Source organism: Lissotriton helveticus, chromosome 12, assembly GCF_964261635.1.
Source record: "Lissotriton helveticus chromosome 12, aLisHel1.1, whole genome shotgun sequence".
NCBI lineage: Eukaryota > Metazoa > Chordata > Amphibia > Caudata > Salamandridae > Lissotriton > Lissotriton helveticus.
In genome coordinates, this window is record NC_136073.1 from 125,785,437 (window position 1) to 125,803,920 (window position 18,484).

Genomic DNA, 18,484 nt, shown 5'->3' on the forward strand with positions numbered 1-18,484 from the left:
AGCAGCAGGAAAAGCTGCTCCTGGTGGGCCTCTCTGCACTTCTACTCTTGATCTGAACACCATAATAAATACTGCTTAAGCTACCCTGGAAGTTGGACCTTCATTTCATTACAACATTTTGGCGACGATTTTTATAAGAACCTGCTTGTGAGAACTGGATGGACGAGAGACTAAGTGAAACATAACAACTGGAATTTGAAGCCTGAAGTATTTTCTTAACGAAGAACCCCTTCTTGAAAATAAGCGCAACATGTGTAACAGCAAGCTGGCAGCCCAGAGCCCCACTAGTGACCTGAAGACCGACCGGTCGGCCCCAACTCGGGCATGCCAGATCCTGCTGTGTCTTTCTGGACTTCCGGAGTGGGCCTGCGGTCCCACCTGTGACTTTTGGATTGGTCGGCTGCAACCGCAGTCTAGAAGGACTTGCCAGCTGTGTGTGTGCCCCTTAGTATTTCTTTGCTACCAGTGATGCTGTGCTGCCAGCCCTATGTGTGTATATGGGCTACAGGGTTATGACCACCATGCAAACTATGTTCATGGCACAAAATAAACTTGTGGGCAGCCCAGAGGGATTGTGAGATCGTGTTCACTCTGCTGTATCCGCGTCACAAAAGAAACTGATCGGCAGCCTGAGGTATTGTGAAAACCTAAGGCGCAGCTGTTATCTGTCACTCTCAGAGTTTGTGTTGAGGAGAGTGACAATCAAGGGAATGTTGACACCCGCCCTTGTGACATTTTCAACGGGGAGTGTTGATACTACTGAGGAAACTGATCTTTACTTCTGTGGAAACCATTGATTGTTTCTGCCTTTTTAAAAAAAAATATTTTTAATTTGATCACTCACCTGCCTCCAACTGTCTCTGCTCGTGCGTTCTGTCCAGCACGAACCATGGCATTGGAAACTTGTGGAGTGGTGAGGAGCCCTATCATTGTGCTGCACGTAAGTGCCTGGAGCCACCTGGGACACTCCTAGCATACGTGCTGCTGACGTGCTGCCATCTTTACTCCTGGTGATTGCTTTTGAGGCTAAGTGCTGTTTAGGTTGGTGGCTTCTGCATAGCCTCTGAAATCTGGTGAGGGCAGCCCTTTCTTTTAAGTTGTTGATGGACTCCCATTTCCTTTGTGTTTTTTTGCTTTCAAGCCTTAATTTACTATGGTGGTGTGTAGGCAAAGCAACTTCCCCACTTTTGGAAGATTTACTGCAGCCTTCATTTTAAAAGTGACTATTTCTGAGACGCCTCTCTGGCATAACGGCCGGCTCCCGGAGCTCACGGCCCTGGCAGGCTTTGAGGGCTGGGAGGCGATAGGTATCTCGCTACTGGGCCAGGTCATGTCCGGCACTACCCTCAAGTCCTTCGAGGAACTGCGTACGGAGTTCCACATGCCTCAGTCTCAGTTTTTCCGTTATTTGCAACTGCGCCATGCCCTCACCCCGAGTATTGCTAGCCTGGACTCCTTGCCTGAATTCAGTCCGGTCGAGGCGAAGGTCTTCATGGGCGACCTGGGAGATAGGAAGGTATCCCGGATATACCAGACACTAGTTGTCCATTGCTCCTCTACCCTACTTTCTCTTCGGGCTGCTTGGGAGGTGGACGTGGGGCCCCTGGATGATGATGACTGGAGAGAAGCTTTAGAATCCCCTCGTGGGGCCGCCATTGCTATACGGCTCCGGCTCATCCAATTTAAGTACTTGCACCGGGCCTACTACACCCGCGAACGACTGTGGAAAGCTGGGCTGATTGCGTCCCCGGAATGTCTGCGTTGCGGGATGGTGCCTGGATCCCTGTTGCATACTGTGTGGTTGTGTGGTAGACTGTCTGGCTTTTGGAGAGGTGTGTGGGGCTGTCTATCTGAAGTCCTCGGCTGGGACCTCCCTCGCACCCATCGGTTGGGGTTACTGCATATTATGGAGGGAGTTGGTGGGAACGTCTATAAGCGGCATTTGTTGTTTCTGGGGCTTGTTGTGGCCAAGCGAGACCTAGCGCAGGCGTGGAAGAGTGTGAGGGCCCCCCCCTGTCGGCATGGAAGGCGGGCCTGGACTATTTCATGGGCCTTGAGAGGCCGATCTTTGAGGCGCGGGGCTGCCCTCGCAAACACTACAAAATTTGGAAGCGATGGGCTGAATACCGGGGCCTGTCTCTGGATCCCCCCGTGGAACGGGAAGAGGATGTCTGATTGAATGGATGTAATAGGCCTGACTCTGTGACACTCTTGTAGCACTACACCTATGTCCTTAATCCGCTGCTGTATGTACACGTGCTTGGGGGGGTGGGGTGGGGGGGTAGCGGGGAGTTGGGGAGGGCCGGGGGTTGTGGGATTGGGTGGGCTTGGGAGTTTATTAATGTCGAGCTTACTTTCAATGCATATTTGAATACCTGCTTCTTATCTGATATCTTGTACCTGTGATGTTGGTGGTGACCTCCGATTGGTGGGGTGCCACCCCCTTCTTGCCTGCTTGCTCAATAAAATTGGTTTTGGAAAAGTGACTATTTCTGCATGGTCAGTGTCGGAGCACACCCTGGGAATCTTGGGACCTGCAGACTAGGACTCTTTTAGCCAAATGTTGGTACAGTTTCCCTCTCTTTGATGTGTTTGGGGCTTTCTGTACAGAAGCAAAAGAGGAATCGTAAACTTCATGGATTGGAGGATGTTTCACATCAACAAGTGGTAAAATGTATGATTCGGTTGTTCGCTAAAATTGTTAACTTCATGGAAGGTTTGTTTTACTGAATGCTTATGTGTATGTAATACTTGTAAGTGGGTTTTTAGGTTCCTACCATGTTTTTCCAGTTGAGTGCATGGATTAGGACACATTTTGGTTTTACCCACTTTTGGGAGGTGTTTGGGAAATTGGTAGTCAGAGGGTTTCTTCTTCAGTATGACTGTGTGTTTGACTTGACTTTTGGTGAAGAGTCACTCAGTATTACCACTATGGTATTGCTGTGGGTGGATGTAAGTGATCCCTCACTGTTGGTGGTGTGTGTGTGAGAAAGCTTTTAGGTGCTAAGTCTCTCTGGTCTACCACTATTTTTGTGGGTGTGGGTTGATTTAGGAAGATCACTCTGTTGATAAGGTGTTTGAGTTGACTTTTGGTGTTACGTCTCTCTGGGTTACCACCATAGTGTGGTTGTGTTTGGATGTAAGTGGCTCCCTCACTGTTGGTGGTGTATATGTGAGAAGGCTTTTAGGTGCTAAGCCTCTCTGATCTACCACTATTTTTTGTGGGTTTGGGTTGATTTAGACAGATTACCTTGTTGGTATGGTGTGTTAGTTGACTTTTATAGGTGCTAAGTCACTCTGGGTTACCACCAGGGTGTGGTTGTGCGGGATGTAAGTGAATCCCTCACTGGTGGTGGTGTATGTGTGATAAGGCTTTGAGGTGCTAAGCCTCTCTGATCCACCACTATTTTTGTGGGCGTGGGTTGATTCAGGTAAATCACCCTTTTGGTGTGGTGCTTGGGTTGTCTGGGTAGGAGTCACTGACATCAACCACCTTTATGTGGTTGGCTTTAGGTAACACCCACTTGATTTGGCGTTATAGTTGAGAGGTGTTTGCATGCTTTTTCATGCATTCCTTCCACTCTTGTGTGGTTGTGGGATTGTCTCACATTAGTGTTTTTGTGTATGTGTGGTGTGATCTCTACTGTATTGTTGGGGATTGGTTCCCTGTGTGTTCATGTTCATTTCAGTCTAGCCAACTGGTATGTTTATGGCATAATGGGTTGGGTTGATTATGTGTAGTGTCATAGAATGTGGGTTTGTGTGGAAAGGGAGAAGATGTGGATAAGTGTAGTCTTTTTTGCTTTCTTAAAGACTGTTTCCTTTTGTGCCCACGTTGTTGTTTTCATTAATGTGAGTACAAAGATGGGCACTGTCACTTTCCATCATTTCATATTTTATGTTAACATTCAAGTCAATTGTTACATTCTTCTGTGCTTTCTTTGCATTTTGATGTTAATTTCCTTGCCCATTGTACTGTGCTTTATTTGCTGTTGATCTTAAAGTGTATGCCCTGTAGTCATCCTCAGATCTGTGCAATCTGTCCTCGTGTTATTTCTATGCATGTACCTTTCACCAAAGCATACTTTTCCTAGAACCATTGCATTGTGTTCTTGTTCACTGTACAGAAGGGAGATGTGTTATACTTGTTGGTCGCCAGTGGGAGTGTGGTGTGGAATGTTTGTGCGTGGTGATGCTGTGGAATGCTGGATGAGTGAGAGTGTCAGTGTGTGTATGGGTTGAGCAGCAGGAAAGCTGCTCCTGGTGGGCCTCTCTGCACTTCTACTCTTGATCTTACCATCATAATAAATACTACTTAAGCTACCCTGGAAGTTGGACCTTCATTTCATTACAACATTCTCCTACGAGATCGAATCTTTATGGTCCATGCATCATGTAAACTAATGGTATTTCATATGGATAAGGGTATATGCTGTGTTGAGTGTGCAAGTATACAAAGAGACTTCCCTTTATTTATATATTTAAATCTTGATTTGCTTTGGTATACATATTTATACACCTGTCTATGTATATTTCTATTCAAATGAGTGATTTTATTCATTTTTTTTTATTTCCTTTCATAAAAAAGACATACTATTAAAACATAATGAAAAGCACGTCATAGGAATGAGTTCTTTAGTGCTGGTGTTGAGGTGTTCATTAAAAGGTACAATCCAAATTAAGGAATTGAGATTTATTTTACAATTATATTTGAATCCATAATGTCTGTATAGGTGTGTGAACTTCTTCATCCATGCATATGCACCAATGCATCCGTGTTTCCTTCCATACCGCCTCCAACCTGCTTCCACTACCACTCACCCACCCACCTATGCCTCCACGCGTTCATTCGCCCATTCATGCATTCGTCGGCCCGTCCATACGTTCATGTTTGCATTAGAAAAAAATATGAAATACGCTGCGGCTCTTTTACTGGTCTTCACTTCTCAATTTTCACAAGTTATGAATTTCATTAATGACATTGTCCAAACACAAGGGTGAAGGAATTTTAACCAAAAGTAAAGAAACGAGGACAAGCAGAGCAGTTGTTTATATGTTTATTGTATATTTGTAAACATATCTACAGCCCACGTGGTAAGCATTAGACCTGAAAATGCGAACTTCTGAGAATTCAGTTCACCATTTTAATAGTGCAAGTGAATAACGACCGATACTGCCGAAATCCCCCTATGGTGCAATAAATACTTCATTTGTGAAGTTCCCCACGGCCCCCAGCCCCGATATCTCTTTGAGGACTGCAGTAAAGCTATTCTGTGGAGAAACGTGTGTCCAGGCCTGTGGGCAAGCGCTTCAGCGTCCCACACAGGGATAATAGGCGCTACATGAATGCTGCAATACAATGCATGCAAAGTGCACCCTGCTGGTATTTTATGAAAGAACCTCCTGGGTCCCTGGACCTTCAGTTAAACGCATCACTGAGCCCCAGTGCATGCCGGGAGGAGCCGAAGGTGAAGATTTGAGGCCACTGGGGCGCAATGGACCATTCGTCCAGGAAGTCCAGATCACACCGGAAGTCCTCCTGCAGGTTCCGGAGCAGAGGGGCGGGGGCGTCTTCTGGCCCAGGGTGCCTGGGAGGATGAGGGAGGGAGGCTTGAGGGGGGACAGGTGAAGGCCCAGTCCTCAGAGTCAGGGGGGGCACTGGTACCCGGAGGCCCAGTGTCTGCCTTCCGCTGGCGTGGGCTGGATAAGATGAGGCCTGCTGCTGCGGATGGTGAAGGTTCTGACCCTGGTGCTGGGCCTGGTCGTGGTATTTGTCCTGGTTCTGGTGCTGCTCCGGGCACTGGTCCAGTTGCCGCTGCTCTGGACTCACAGATGGTTTTCCGGGTTTGCGTAAGTGCCGCGCTCTGCGGTTCTGAAACCAGACCTGTGTCAAAGGGAAAGCAGAGAACAGAGGGTGAGGAGAGGACAGACGGGAGCATCTAAAGAGAACTACAGACTCTAGTCCCCCCCCCCCCTCCCCCCTCTCCCTCCTCTGAACCCCTGCACCCTTCGCCTTGGACACCGGGACTCTTTATTCACTGCCCACCTTTCCTCTCCTTAAACTCACTTTCAAATACCTCAGAGAGGCAGGGAGGCTGGAGACAGAGAAGCAAAGAGGCAACCGTTTCTGGTAATAATATTTAGATTTTTCAAAAGGAGGTCGAAGAAGAGAGAGAAAGAAAGAGAGAGAGAGAGAGAGAGAGAGAGAGAGAGAAAGAGAGAGAGAGAGAGAGAAAGAGAGAGAGAGAGAGGGAGAGAGAAAGAGAGAGAGAGAGAGGGGGGGGGGGGGAGAAGGGAGAAGAGGGAGTGGGGGAGAGAGAGAGAGAGAGACAGAGCCAGGGTAGGTCCTATACATAGACGGAACTATGCCACATATGAGAAAGAACAGGTCGCGTTAGGGGGTGTTCGTATTTACATAACTGGAGGGAAGGGCGTTTAGGGGGAGCAGAGGCATCAGAAGTAGAGATAACGAGAGGGGTTTTAAATACAGTACAGAAGCGACGCTGCCCCGGTACAAGAGCCCCGTCCCCGGGGCCTGCGCGCACCACTCACCTGGACCCTGGACTCGGGGACCCCGGTCACCTCGGAGATGTGAGTCCTGCTGCTGAAGTCGGGGTAGGGGTTGAGCTGAAACGCTGTCCTCAGGAGGGCGAGCTGGTCTGTGCTGAAGCTGGTCCTCCTCCTGCAGCCCCCGCCAGAGGAGGGCAGAGAGGGCTCAGGAGAGGGCAGAGAGGGCTCAGGAGAGGGCAGAGAGGGCTCAGGAGAGGGCAGAGAGGGCAGAGGGGGCCCGGACATCCTAAGAGCCCCGCCAGGAGCCAGCCAGGGCTCTTCCGAGGGTATCACAACAGGCCTGGCCCTCTTGAGGGTCCCCCCGTCCTCCAGCTCGTGAGATGCCCCTGCAGGGTGGAGGCAGAAGGGCTGTTAGAAACACTCCTCATCTCTTATAAACAATAACAGACACTAGTGATCCAGCCCGGGTCAGGCTGCTGGGCCAGGACCGGTCCAGACACTCACCTGTCAGGGCTGCTGGGGGCTCTGGGTGCTGCTGCGGGGTCTCCCGGGCCCTCTTGGAGGGGTGGGCTCGAGGGTAGTCATTCTCCAGAGACAGCACCTCGCAGATCACCAGCTCCAGCTCGGGGTCTCTCTCCATCCTCCTCTCCGCTCCGGACTCTGCTCTGAGGCCCACCTCGGCCCCCGGTTATAGCTGCTCCTGGAGCAAAGGCTCACGGGAAGGGGCCACCGGCACGTGTATTCCAGGTATGGTTCAAAGGGTGCCGGGTGGGCAGTGCCAGTCTTTGATGCACCTGAAGATGACACAGCTTTCAAGTCTGGGTCAGAACTGAGCCCTGGCACGGACCCGCCCCGCCCACTGTTCACACCTCTTCGGCACCGCCAGCTTCAAAGAGATCACAGAGGGGCATTGAAGCGGTGTATGTGAGTCCTTCTCTGATGCCAATACACTAATGGGCACAATAAACATCCCTTCCCCGTCCACGCGCTGGAGGGGAACAATAGCTAAATGTATTCATTTCAATGTATTAATGTACTTACTGTCATGTTAAACTCGTCACATACGCTGATAGTAAAATACTAGAATTATTCCACAACTTAGGGTGAATAACTTTCTTTATTAGACAGTGAAATGAATGTGATGATGTCCTGTCTGCTAGAACCCTGCACAGAGTGGGCGCTGCGTTGGCTTAAACGTACTATAGTCCGACTATACTTTAGATTTAAGCCAATTGTAAAGGCAGTTATTGTATTACACCACTGGAGAGATGTGAGTCTAACACGATGACTCCCATTGGTGCAATACAAAAATGCCTTTAACATTAAGTATATATTTGAAATGTGTTCAGAACGTTAAGCATCTATTGGCAGACATTACTGAGGCGTTTAGGCCAGTAAAATAATATTAATCCACTAACTGGGTCTCTATTTTCTGACCTTCGTCCATCTCCTCACACATGACACATAATGACATTTACAGCTTCTGTGCTATCAGCGGGCACGTGGGCGTCCTTTCATTTATGCATAGATTTTATATAGCGCCTGTTTGAACCAAGGTCGCCAGGGCGCTCTACACGAACAGTTTAATTCATGTACAAAGTACTAATGACGCTAGGATCGGTATAACACTTTCGGGATTCGACTGGAAGTTTGACAGACATGCCAAGGAACTGACGTAAAGATGTACAAGTATGATGTAGGTCCTCTTTTGACCAGCGTACCAGCATTACTACGTGATGAAGCACTGAGGGTCAGTTTATTGGCGCTTTGTGGCACGGGGGGGGGGGGGGGGGGGGCTTTGAATGAGTATAATCTGTGCACCCGGGCATCCACCAAAGGCCCCGCGTGCAGTGAGAGGGCGGCGGCGCTGATCTGGAATGCATACCGCACGGGAGCCCAGTGACCCGGCACTCCACCAGAAACGCACTGTCCTCACCAAGGGGCCTCAAGGCGCTCGTGAATGGCGAGAGGGCGGGGTCTTATGGCAAACAGCAGACCGTGCCTCGAGGCTGCTGCCCCTGGGCTGCTGGGGGTCACGGGTGGGCTGCTGTGGGTGGCTGTTGTCTCTCGAGGATGCCAGAGGCCGGGAGACGTGAAGCTCAAGGTCACACCTCGCAGCTGTGGCCAGGATGTGCTGGGAGAGGGCTGGGAAGTTACTGTAAGGAAACCGCGGCCCAGGCGGAATCTGTACATCCCCACGAGCTCATGTTTCTTGGAAAGAACCTTTTGTTTAGTTTCCAAACATTCCTTATCCCTTGAGTGGGCATTAAAAGCACGCGCACCCTCACCACGGGGCCGATCCAGACCACCAGGGGACCCCTCTTGACAACTAATAGAAGGCGCAGCTCCGCCAGCATCAATCAATCAATCAGCTCAAGGCGCTACCGGCGGGAGCTCTCTCAAGACAGATGAACCTTGTGGGTCTGAGACATAAGAATAAACTGGTATATAGGGTAAAGAGCCCTGCATCCAGCGCCGGGACACCTCGGGTGAGGTAACTAGGCGCTTTATAAACTGTATAGTTATTTTTTTTTAATTCAAAGTGTTTTTATTGAAAATATAATTTGCATGTACAAAATAATGCAGTTGATCCGTTTGCTTGGCTTAGTGACCGTGGATACTAAGGAAAGAAAAGAAAAGAAGAGAAGAAGAGGGGGGGGGGTGTTATTGTTCCAGGTGGGCGTCTAGGGCTGACCACATCCCCCTTCTTGCTGTATGGTTGGCTGGTTGGTAGTTTGCTGTTATATTGTCTGCCCCTCTCAGGAAGGTTACCCAGTTAAACCAGAGTTTGAAAGTGGCTTTCACCGTGTCCTTCCAGTTGCCTAGGACAGTTTGGCCGCGGCAGTGAGCAGGACATCTACCAGGTCGCTATTTTCTTTCGAATCGAGTGTTGTATCCAGGAATGCCATGGTGATGCCTGGTAGGCCGCGTGTGGAGTGGCTGCCCGTGAGTGTGTCTATAAAGTCATGGACCTTGCCCCAGAATGCTCTGACCTTGGGGCAGTCGTATAGAATGTGTGCCAGGTCTCCCCTTGCTTTCTGGCAATTCCAGCAGGTGTCATTATCCCTAGCTCCCACTGTCTCTAGTTTGGCTGGTGTCCAATGTAGCCTGTGCAACAACCAGTATTTCGTTTGGGCAAGCTGGGGTGTCACCTTGTTTTTTTGAGGCCGATGACCATAGTCTGGCTTTAGCTGCTTCGGTGAGTGGGTTACTGTATGCCTGCTCCCAGAATGCTAGCGTCTTGTTGTTGAGCGTTGTAGTGCGCGGGGTGATGAGTTTGTAGATATGCGCTGTCTGGTGTCCCACTTTGTTTAGGTTCTGTGCGTACTGTAATATTGAGGGTTTTTGTTTCGAAAGGTTGGCTCTGGTGATTGCTGCTTTGGTGCTAAGAAAGGTGTAGAAGTCTCCGTTGTGCAGTGAGTGTGTTTCCCGCAGCGTCTCAAAAGTGAGTGGGTTATTATTAAGCTCTAGTTGTGACGGTGTTGTGATCCCTTTGCTACACCACCCCTCATTCATTAGTACTGTCCCTTTGTATGTTATTTTGGGGTTGTGCCACAAGGATTCCCACTTGAAATTTTTGATGCTGACCTCCAATTCTTTGTCTACTCTGAGAAGGGCTGTCTTGGTGTTCCTGATGATGGCGTTTTTTGTTTCTGGGTGTTTGCTGGCTGTTAGCCCCATTAGTGGGTTTGCCCCCCGCCCAGGATGTTCCTCTCCACCTCCATCCATACTGGCGTGAGTAGTCTGGTGTGGGGGAGATCCAGTGTATACCTTGTTTCGCAAGGCAAGCCGTTTGGAATGCCTTATAATTAGTTAGGTTGAGCCCTCCCAGTTCCTTCTTCAGTCTTAGTTTTGAGAGGCTGATTCTGGCTCTTTTCCCCTCCCATAGGAATGCGTTGAGTGCCTTGTCTAACTTGCAGTGGAAGTCCGCAGTTAGCGTGAGCGGTAGCATGCACAGCAGATAGTTTAGCATGGGTGTGATCATCATTTTTATCATTTCTACGCGACCCCACCAGCTTATATGTCACGGGCTCCACTCCTCCAGTTTGCCTTTCAATTTTTTAAGCATAGCTTCCTCGTTGTTGGCTAGCGTTGTAATTAGGTCTCTGTCGAAGAGGACGCCTAGGTATTTCAGCGGTTTTGTCTGCCATGCCAGGCCTGACTCTCCCAACACCTCCCTGGTGGTGTGGCAGTTCATCGGTTTACATTCCGATTTGTCTCGGTTTAGTTTGTAGCCCGAGACTTGGGCATACTCCTCAATGGTGGACATTAAAGCTTCTATTGACGATTTGGAGTTGTGGGTAGTGATAAGGATGTCGTCCGCGTATGCTGCTAGCTTGAAAGCATGACCTCCTACGCGAGCTCCAGCTATTAGCGGGTTGGTTCTGATCATGTGGAGGAGTGGTTCTAGGGCTAGTAAGAACAGTCCAGGTGAGAGGGGGCAGCCTTGCCTAGTCCCTCTTTGTAGGGTAAACGTTGTTGATGCGGATGCGTTGACCACTATTCGTGCACGGGGGTCTTGGTAGAGTGACATGACCATCCCTCTATATTTGTCCCCTAGACCGAACTTGCGCATGCACTCATAGAGGAATGGCCATGAGACTCTGTCAAAAGCCTTTTCGGCGTCCAGTGCAATCATTACTGCTTTTTCCGCGCTGTTGGCTGTGCGGTTCATGAGATGGCAGAGGAGTCTGGTGTTATCTTGTGAGAGTCTGTTCTTGAGGTAGCCTACTTGTGATTTGTGTATTAGGTGGGGGAGGTAAGTGTTTAGTCTTGATGCCATACCCATGGCGTATATCTTGCAGTCTACGTTGATTAGTGAGATAGGCCTGTAGTTCTTTGCATATTGCAGGTCTTTCCCTTCCTTGGGGATGACGATGATGTTTGCCTCTGTCATTGAGTCGGTCATGCGTCCCCTGGTGGCGCATGCTTGGAAGACCCTGACCATGGTGTCTTTTAGGAGGGGGTGGAATTTTTTGTAGAAGGTTGCCGAAAAGCCATCTGGCCCTGGCGCCTTGTTTTGTTTTAAGGATTTTATTGCCATCTCCACCTCTGCACCAGATATGTTCTGCTCTAGTGCTGTTTTTTGTTCTTCCGTTAGCTTGGGCAGGTCTAGTTTGTCTAGCATGCTGGCGCCACCGTCACTTGCTAGCAAGTTGTCTGCTGTGTAAAGTTCCTTATAGAAGGCCCTAAAAGTTTCTAGGATTCCTTTGTTGTTCGTGTGTGTTCTGCCGCTATTGTCCGTGATTGCTACCACTGAGTGTTGCCTCTGTTTGGCTTTGAGGTATCCTGCCAGTGCTCTGCCTGCTTTGTTTGCCGAGCATAGGTTGATTGCCTTGTATTTGCTAATCCAGTTACCTGCTCTTTCACTGAGTATCCTGTTTAGTTCGTATTTTTTCTTTGTGAGTGTGGTGAGCGTATTCCTATCTGTTATGTTCGCGACATGGTTGCTCTCTAGTTCATTGATTTGATCCTCTAGCTCCTGTATTGTCTTGTTTCTTTTCCTGTTCATCCTGCCCTTGATATAAAGGAGTTTCCCTCTTACCGTGGCTTTTAGTGCCTCCCATAGGGTCGTGGTGTCGGTATCTGGGGTATCGTTAAACGATAGGTATACCCTGATTGCCTCTTCTATTTCAGCTATGTTTGCGGGGGTCTCTAAGATGTCGCTGTTTAGGCGCCAGTTGCGGGTTGGTTTCTCATTGTGTTTCCCACTCAGTGAGAGGGTGATGTGTGCGTGGTCTGATATTGTTATTGGTCCGATCTCCGTTTCATTTGTGAGGTGGGTGTGTGTGGAGGACATGAGTATGTAGTCAATTCTGCTATATGAGTTGTGTGGGTGTGAATAGAAGGTGTATTCCCTTGTGCTCGGGTGCTGTAGTCTCCATGGGTCTGATAGTGCAAGTTTGGCGCACAGATTTTTCACGGTGGTTTGTTCCATTACTGTGTGACTGGCTCTGTGCGGGTGTCTATCTGTGGCGTTGTCCATCGCCAGGTTCATGTCTCCTGCAACTATCAGCATCTCCCCAAGAGGTATTTCCCTGAGTTCGCCTTCTACCTCCTCCCAGAACTGTTTGTTCGCTGAGGTCGGGCCATATATATTGGCCACGTGTATGGTGTCGTCGCCTTTCCTAATGCTTGTGATTAGTCTCCTGTCCTCTGTGTCTGCCTTGTAGTTCTGTATTTTGAGTTTTGCTTTCTTGCTAATGATGGTGATGACCCCTCCCTTCTTGTTTACTGCTGGTGAGCCGACCACTTCGCTTATCCACCGTGCCTTGAGTCGTTTTGCGTCTTCTTCGTTTACCCTCGTTTCTTGGAGGACAAAAATGTCTCCCTTGAGTTTGTTTAGGTGGTCTAGTGTCTTGCTGCATTTTATGGGGTGGTTGAGGCCCTTGACGTTCATGGAGACTATCTTAATGTCAGATGTTAGTTGTGGTTGCGCGGGTGTTGGCTGTGAAGTCAAGTTATGGTGTGTTCCTCGCCTGCGTTCGCGCCTATTGTGTAGTCTCTGCCTTGTATCCAGTGCGTAGTGTAGCCTTGGCGTGCTGGCTTGACCCCCCTTTGGGCCCCAGTGGGTGTGTGGGAATGGTGATAGGATAGAAAGAAGAAAGAAAAAGAATGCCTCCACGGATTTGCAGAAATGTCTGCAGTTTGCTCCATGCTCTCGCCCGGCCCTCCCTCACCTCCCCCCTCCCCTCTGCCAAAGTACTGTAGACGTGCGACGGCAACATTACTCCCCGCCCACCGCCCCCCCCCCCCCCCCCCCCCCCCGAGTCCTTGTTGCCCCTTTCCTTCGACTTAGTTCTCGTATGTTAAAGGATATGTCTGTCATCACGTTGTGCATAGGTGTCTTCATAGAGTTCTAGTTCCTGAGGATGTGAAATACTGAGATGGTAGCCCAGTCAGTGTCGCTGGTGTTCTGTCCCTGACCGTGGTGACTGAGGTAGGGAGTGTGTCTCAGGTGGACACAATGTTGGTGGTGTCACCGCGGTCGGTTAGATGCATGAGGTAGCTGTGTTGTACGATCAGTTTAGTTCTAGTTCACTGAGGTTGGAGTGTCTCTTTGTCCTTTTCTTTTCTTTAGCGGCCTCCTGCCGCACCTAGTTCTGAGCCATCTGAGGACGTCTTCCTCTTCGCCGTCCCTGGGCTTAGGGCCTCCATTTCCTCCCGTTCCGGTTCCTGGAGGTATCTTCGCAGATCATCTGGGTCATCGAAAATACGCGTACCGCTCCTGTCTGTTATGCGCATCTTGGCTGGGCCTGCAAAGCGAAATGTGATGTTTGCGTTCTTAAGCTTTTCTCTGAGGGCTAGGAAGCCTTTCCTTGTTTCAACCGTGCTCTTTGAGAAGTCTTGCGTTAGTATGATCTTATGCCCGTTCCATTTCACCGTTTGGCCCTTTCTGACGAACGCAAAGATGGCGTCCGTGTGTCCGGATCTTGTTGGTTTGCATATGATCGGCCTCGGCTCTTTGGCGTATTGTTGCTTCGTTGCCAGGACTCTGTAGGCTTTGTCAATCTCAAAGGGCCTGTCGAAATTCAGTCCTGTCAGTTTCGGGATCAAAGTTTCCAGCATCGCGGTGCATGACCCCGCAGACTGTTCCTCGTCCTCTGGCATCCCCAGGATCCTGATGTTGCCCTTCCTGCTTCTGTCCTCTTGTTCCGCGAACATTCTCTTTAGGTCATTAGTTGCTTTGGTTACGCGGTGTATTTCCCGCTCATTGTCCGTTGTTCTGTCCTCCATATTCCCTATTCTCCTTTCCGCTTCTTCCACTCTGTTGACCACTCTGTTTTGATCTGCCCTTATGGCTGTTAGTTCCAACTGGACGTTGTCCATGGATATCTTAGTGGCTTTGGCTAGGTCGTTGGCTTCAGTGATCTTTTTGAGCAGGGTTTCCATTGCTGCTTCGTTTGAGGTAGTATTCTTAGTTTTGACTGGTGGTTCCGTTGTGTCTTTCCTGATTTTTTTGCTCTCACTAGTTATTTTATCATCTCTGCCTGCCATCTTGTCTAGGCTTCTCCTCTGTATTTGTGTCTTCCAATTACCCTTTGGCCGTTAGTCTGTTCGCTGGCTTGTTGGGGTTGTTTCGCTGCTTCTTGAGGCCTTGTGTCTGGTCTTGGGTTGTACGCCTAGGGAGAAACTTCTTGGCCACCTTATTGTCCTTGTCCTGGTTTTACCGGGCTCCAGGACTCTGGTTTCGATTGTGTGTCAGAGGGCTCGTGATTCTATGTTTGCGTTGTTGTTGCTCGTCTGGGCGCGGGTTCTCTCCCAATATTCGCAGGATGGTGGTGTAGGCCTGCTTCCGGTGGCCTTCGCGCCTTACGCCTGTCGCCTTACACCTCCCCCCAATCACTTAAGCCGCTCTTACTGGCCTGTGCTTGCGTATACTGGTACTACATCTGTTTGGTGCAGTATGCTTTATTTGCTCAGTATGGTTGTGTCCTTAATGGTGGCTAGCACGCCGCGCCTTAGATCTCCTCTCACCTTAAGTCACTCAAGCCGCTTACTGGCATGTACTTGCGTGTATTCGTGCTGCGCTCGGGGTTGTCTCGGCGTGGGCTCCGGTGTGTGCACCTTTGATCTCTGTTCTCGATCAGCCCTGCTCAAGATGGCCGGTCTGTTTCAGGACGGCTGCCGCCTAGTAGCGGTCGCTGGCTTCTTGCACGTCGCTTGCCGCCTGCATCAGCCACTCTCGCCACCCTTGCTTGCACCTACCCGCCTGTACCTGCTCTGCACTCAGAGGTGTGTAGCGGAGGCTCCGCTTTCCTCCCTTTCTTCCTCCGTTCGGCGTTGTCCTACTCAAAATGGCCGCTCCGTTTACTCTTGCAGCGTAGTCCTGTTTCAGTTTCGCTTGTTTTCCAGAGGGTCGCGTTGTTGTTATTGCTATCGTTGGTCTGTTCTGTTTCTGGGTCGGCGCACATTTAGGGCGGCTGCCTCTTAGTAGCGGTTGCCGGCTCCTTGCCCGTCGCTTTCAGCTCGCATCAGCCAGTCATTCCTCCCTTGCTCGCACGTACCCGCCTATGCCTGCTCTGCACTCAGGGGTGCGTTGCGGAGGCTCTTTTTCCCTTCCTTCTCCGTACGGCGTTACCTTACTCAAAATGGCCGCTCTGTTTACTCTTGCGGCGTTAGTCCTGTTTCGGTTTTGTTTGTTGTTATTGTTGTCGGTGGCTCCGCGCTTCGCTCCCCTTGGCGCCGGCAGTACACTGCCTCTCCAAAGTTCCCCGGTGGTGACAGTTTGCGCGCTGTTTACTAGCGGTTCCTTCCCACGGCGTCGCTTATCGCTCCGCAGTTCGCTTCTCTTACGTCTCACTCCGCCATCTTGGGCTCTTCGTTCCTTTTGTCCCGTTGTTCTTTGGAGGGCCTTGCTTGCCTTCAGTCTACCTCAGCTCGAGTTTTCTGGGCATTAGTCTGTTCTCCTTGTGTTCATTCTTCGTTTTGGATCCTTTGTTTGTAGGATCTGGTCTGTTTCGCTGCTTAATTCGCCGTTCTTTTCCCGGAGTAGCGGAGCTCTGGATTCAGGCGTCCGCTTCCGTTGCCATCCAAGCCACGCCCTAAACTGTATAGTTATTAAAAAGGAGATGAGCATGTGGGGTGCATTCCAACAGCTACCTTCATGGGTACTGCATGAGGGTGTGGCAGAAGGGAAACATTACAACCACCAAGATGCACGTGAGAGACACTGGCTTAAGGTGGCGGCGGTGGTCTGTGATAAGCCAGAGTTCAGCGAGCTCTGTGTAACCCCTGCCTTGGGATGTGTATCAAGCTCCCTCATGACCTATATTTCTTTGGTTTATGTGTACAACATCAGATAAGGTCTAAACATATGATTTATATAATTTGACTCTCTAGCCATATGATTTAACTGTCATCATTTTACGAATACGCCGGGAATAGTGAAAGAGAAGATACGAGGCTGGGGGAATTCCCCGAGAGGGCCAATATTTAAGTGACGATCATGGAAACTACCCTCCGCATATTTGAAATAAAACAACGGAGCAATTAATCTGTGGATCGCACATCATCGAGGAAGATCTCTCATAAAGTACAGAAATCAAATATATGGAGTATTCATTAAGAACATATCGGATTGAGTCTGGAGAAAAAACTAGTAGTTGAAAATCAACAACCGTGGCCTCTTTCAATTAGCAGGTGCAACAAAAACACTCATTGTACCCCTTGTCTGGTTGTCAGCTTATTTGGCATGGTCCTGAGGAAGGTAGTCTATCGTTTGTTTCCAATCAAGCGAAACACGCGTCGACCTTCTGATAAACCCTGTTGAATTTAGATCACCAAAGGGCTGTGGAGACCAATTAGTTCTAGATCTCCCCATGATCCAGATATGAAGAGAGGTTGATGTGTGAATGTGTTTTGGTTGCGATTGAGTGAGTTTGAGAATTGATGCTAGCTGAATATAAATATTTGTGTAGTGGTCTGGAACCATATATTATGTTTGTTCATCAAATGTTCAAGAGTGTATAATAATGTATACAAAATATTGCACATAGATGTGAATGTATATTTTTATGGTTTTGTATTTACAAAAAAAAGGAAAAGAAAAAATATTTTCTATGCACCTTTGAATAAAAATAATTATGACAATTAAATCATATGGCTGAAGTGTCAAATTGTATATATCATATGTGTAGCCCTGATCTGATGTTGTACACATAAACCAAAGAAGTATAGGTCACGAGGGAGCTTGTTACACATCCCTTGGTTGTGTTCCCTTCTTCTCCCTGACCTTAGCTCTCTTAGAGGGGGGCACCCTTACTAGGTATAACCCTTGCCTTAGGCGTGGCCCATATCTTGGTGGCAGCCACTATCTGTGAGGAATACCTGGTACATCATGGTACTGTTTTCTGGTCTAATTATTGGTCAGGTGGGGAAGTTCTTGGTAGCCAGTTTGCGCTGTGCCTGTGCAAGGGTTGATTCTGGCCCTGGGCTTGCAGTTCTGTGTTTGTTGAAGAGTTTCCAATGAGATGCATTCGAGATGTACAACTGATGTCACTGATTTTTTACTTGGTTTAAGATGAGAATCCTAGTAAGAATATCCCCTACATGGATGCTGAAGGACCCTCTTCCTGAAAGACCTTCAGAAGTGAAGGCTTCTTGATTGCCCCAGATGACCTTGAAGCTCTCGGGTAACACTTGGCCAGTTTGAGGTGGGTACTGAAGATTACTGGGAGTGGTTTAACATCACATCAAAGGGGGCTACAGTTATAAAGGGGTGGGCCTTTACACCCTTTACAACAAGGGCATTACTACATGCAGCCTTTTCATGCACCAATTACCACTACCACGCAAATCTTTACCAGTCATATCCTTTAACTATGCATGCCTTGCCCATGCCTGGTAATTATAGTTAAGGTAAGTATATGTGCATGTAGTGTATATACGTAGATATATATATGGGAAAGAGAAGCGGCTGCAGATTTATTCTTTGAAAACCTACCAAATTTAGATGTGATCGACAAGCAATATCAGTGCTGGAGGAATAGTGGATGTCAAAATTCGTTTGAGCCCTAGAAAAAGCAAATCAAAAAATGAACAGGCCAAGCGGTGGGAAAGGAAGTCCCTGCAAAAACATCTCAAAGCTGAACGTGTACCAAGGGGGCTACGATTTGTTCTAGCATCAACTTTTGAAAATCTAATCCTCCTGATGCTCAAAGAATGGCTAGGAAATAATCTAGAAGCATACAAAAGGCTAGTTTAAATTTTAGTTAAATATGGAGGAATAGACCACGAACAACTACAAAAGGAAATTGGTAATATTAACAGTGAGTTGAGGAATTCTGATCAAACATAGCTCATCATAAAATATCGAGAAAAGATGACAGGAAGGCTACGTAAGCATGAGGACATTATTAAAAACAGAAAAATGCATAAGTTCCAAAGAGACAAAATAGACTATGAAACTGGGCACATTTTTAAATTTTCGCAAAAGTATTACACAATGAAGAAACAAAAACAAACTGATTGC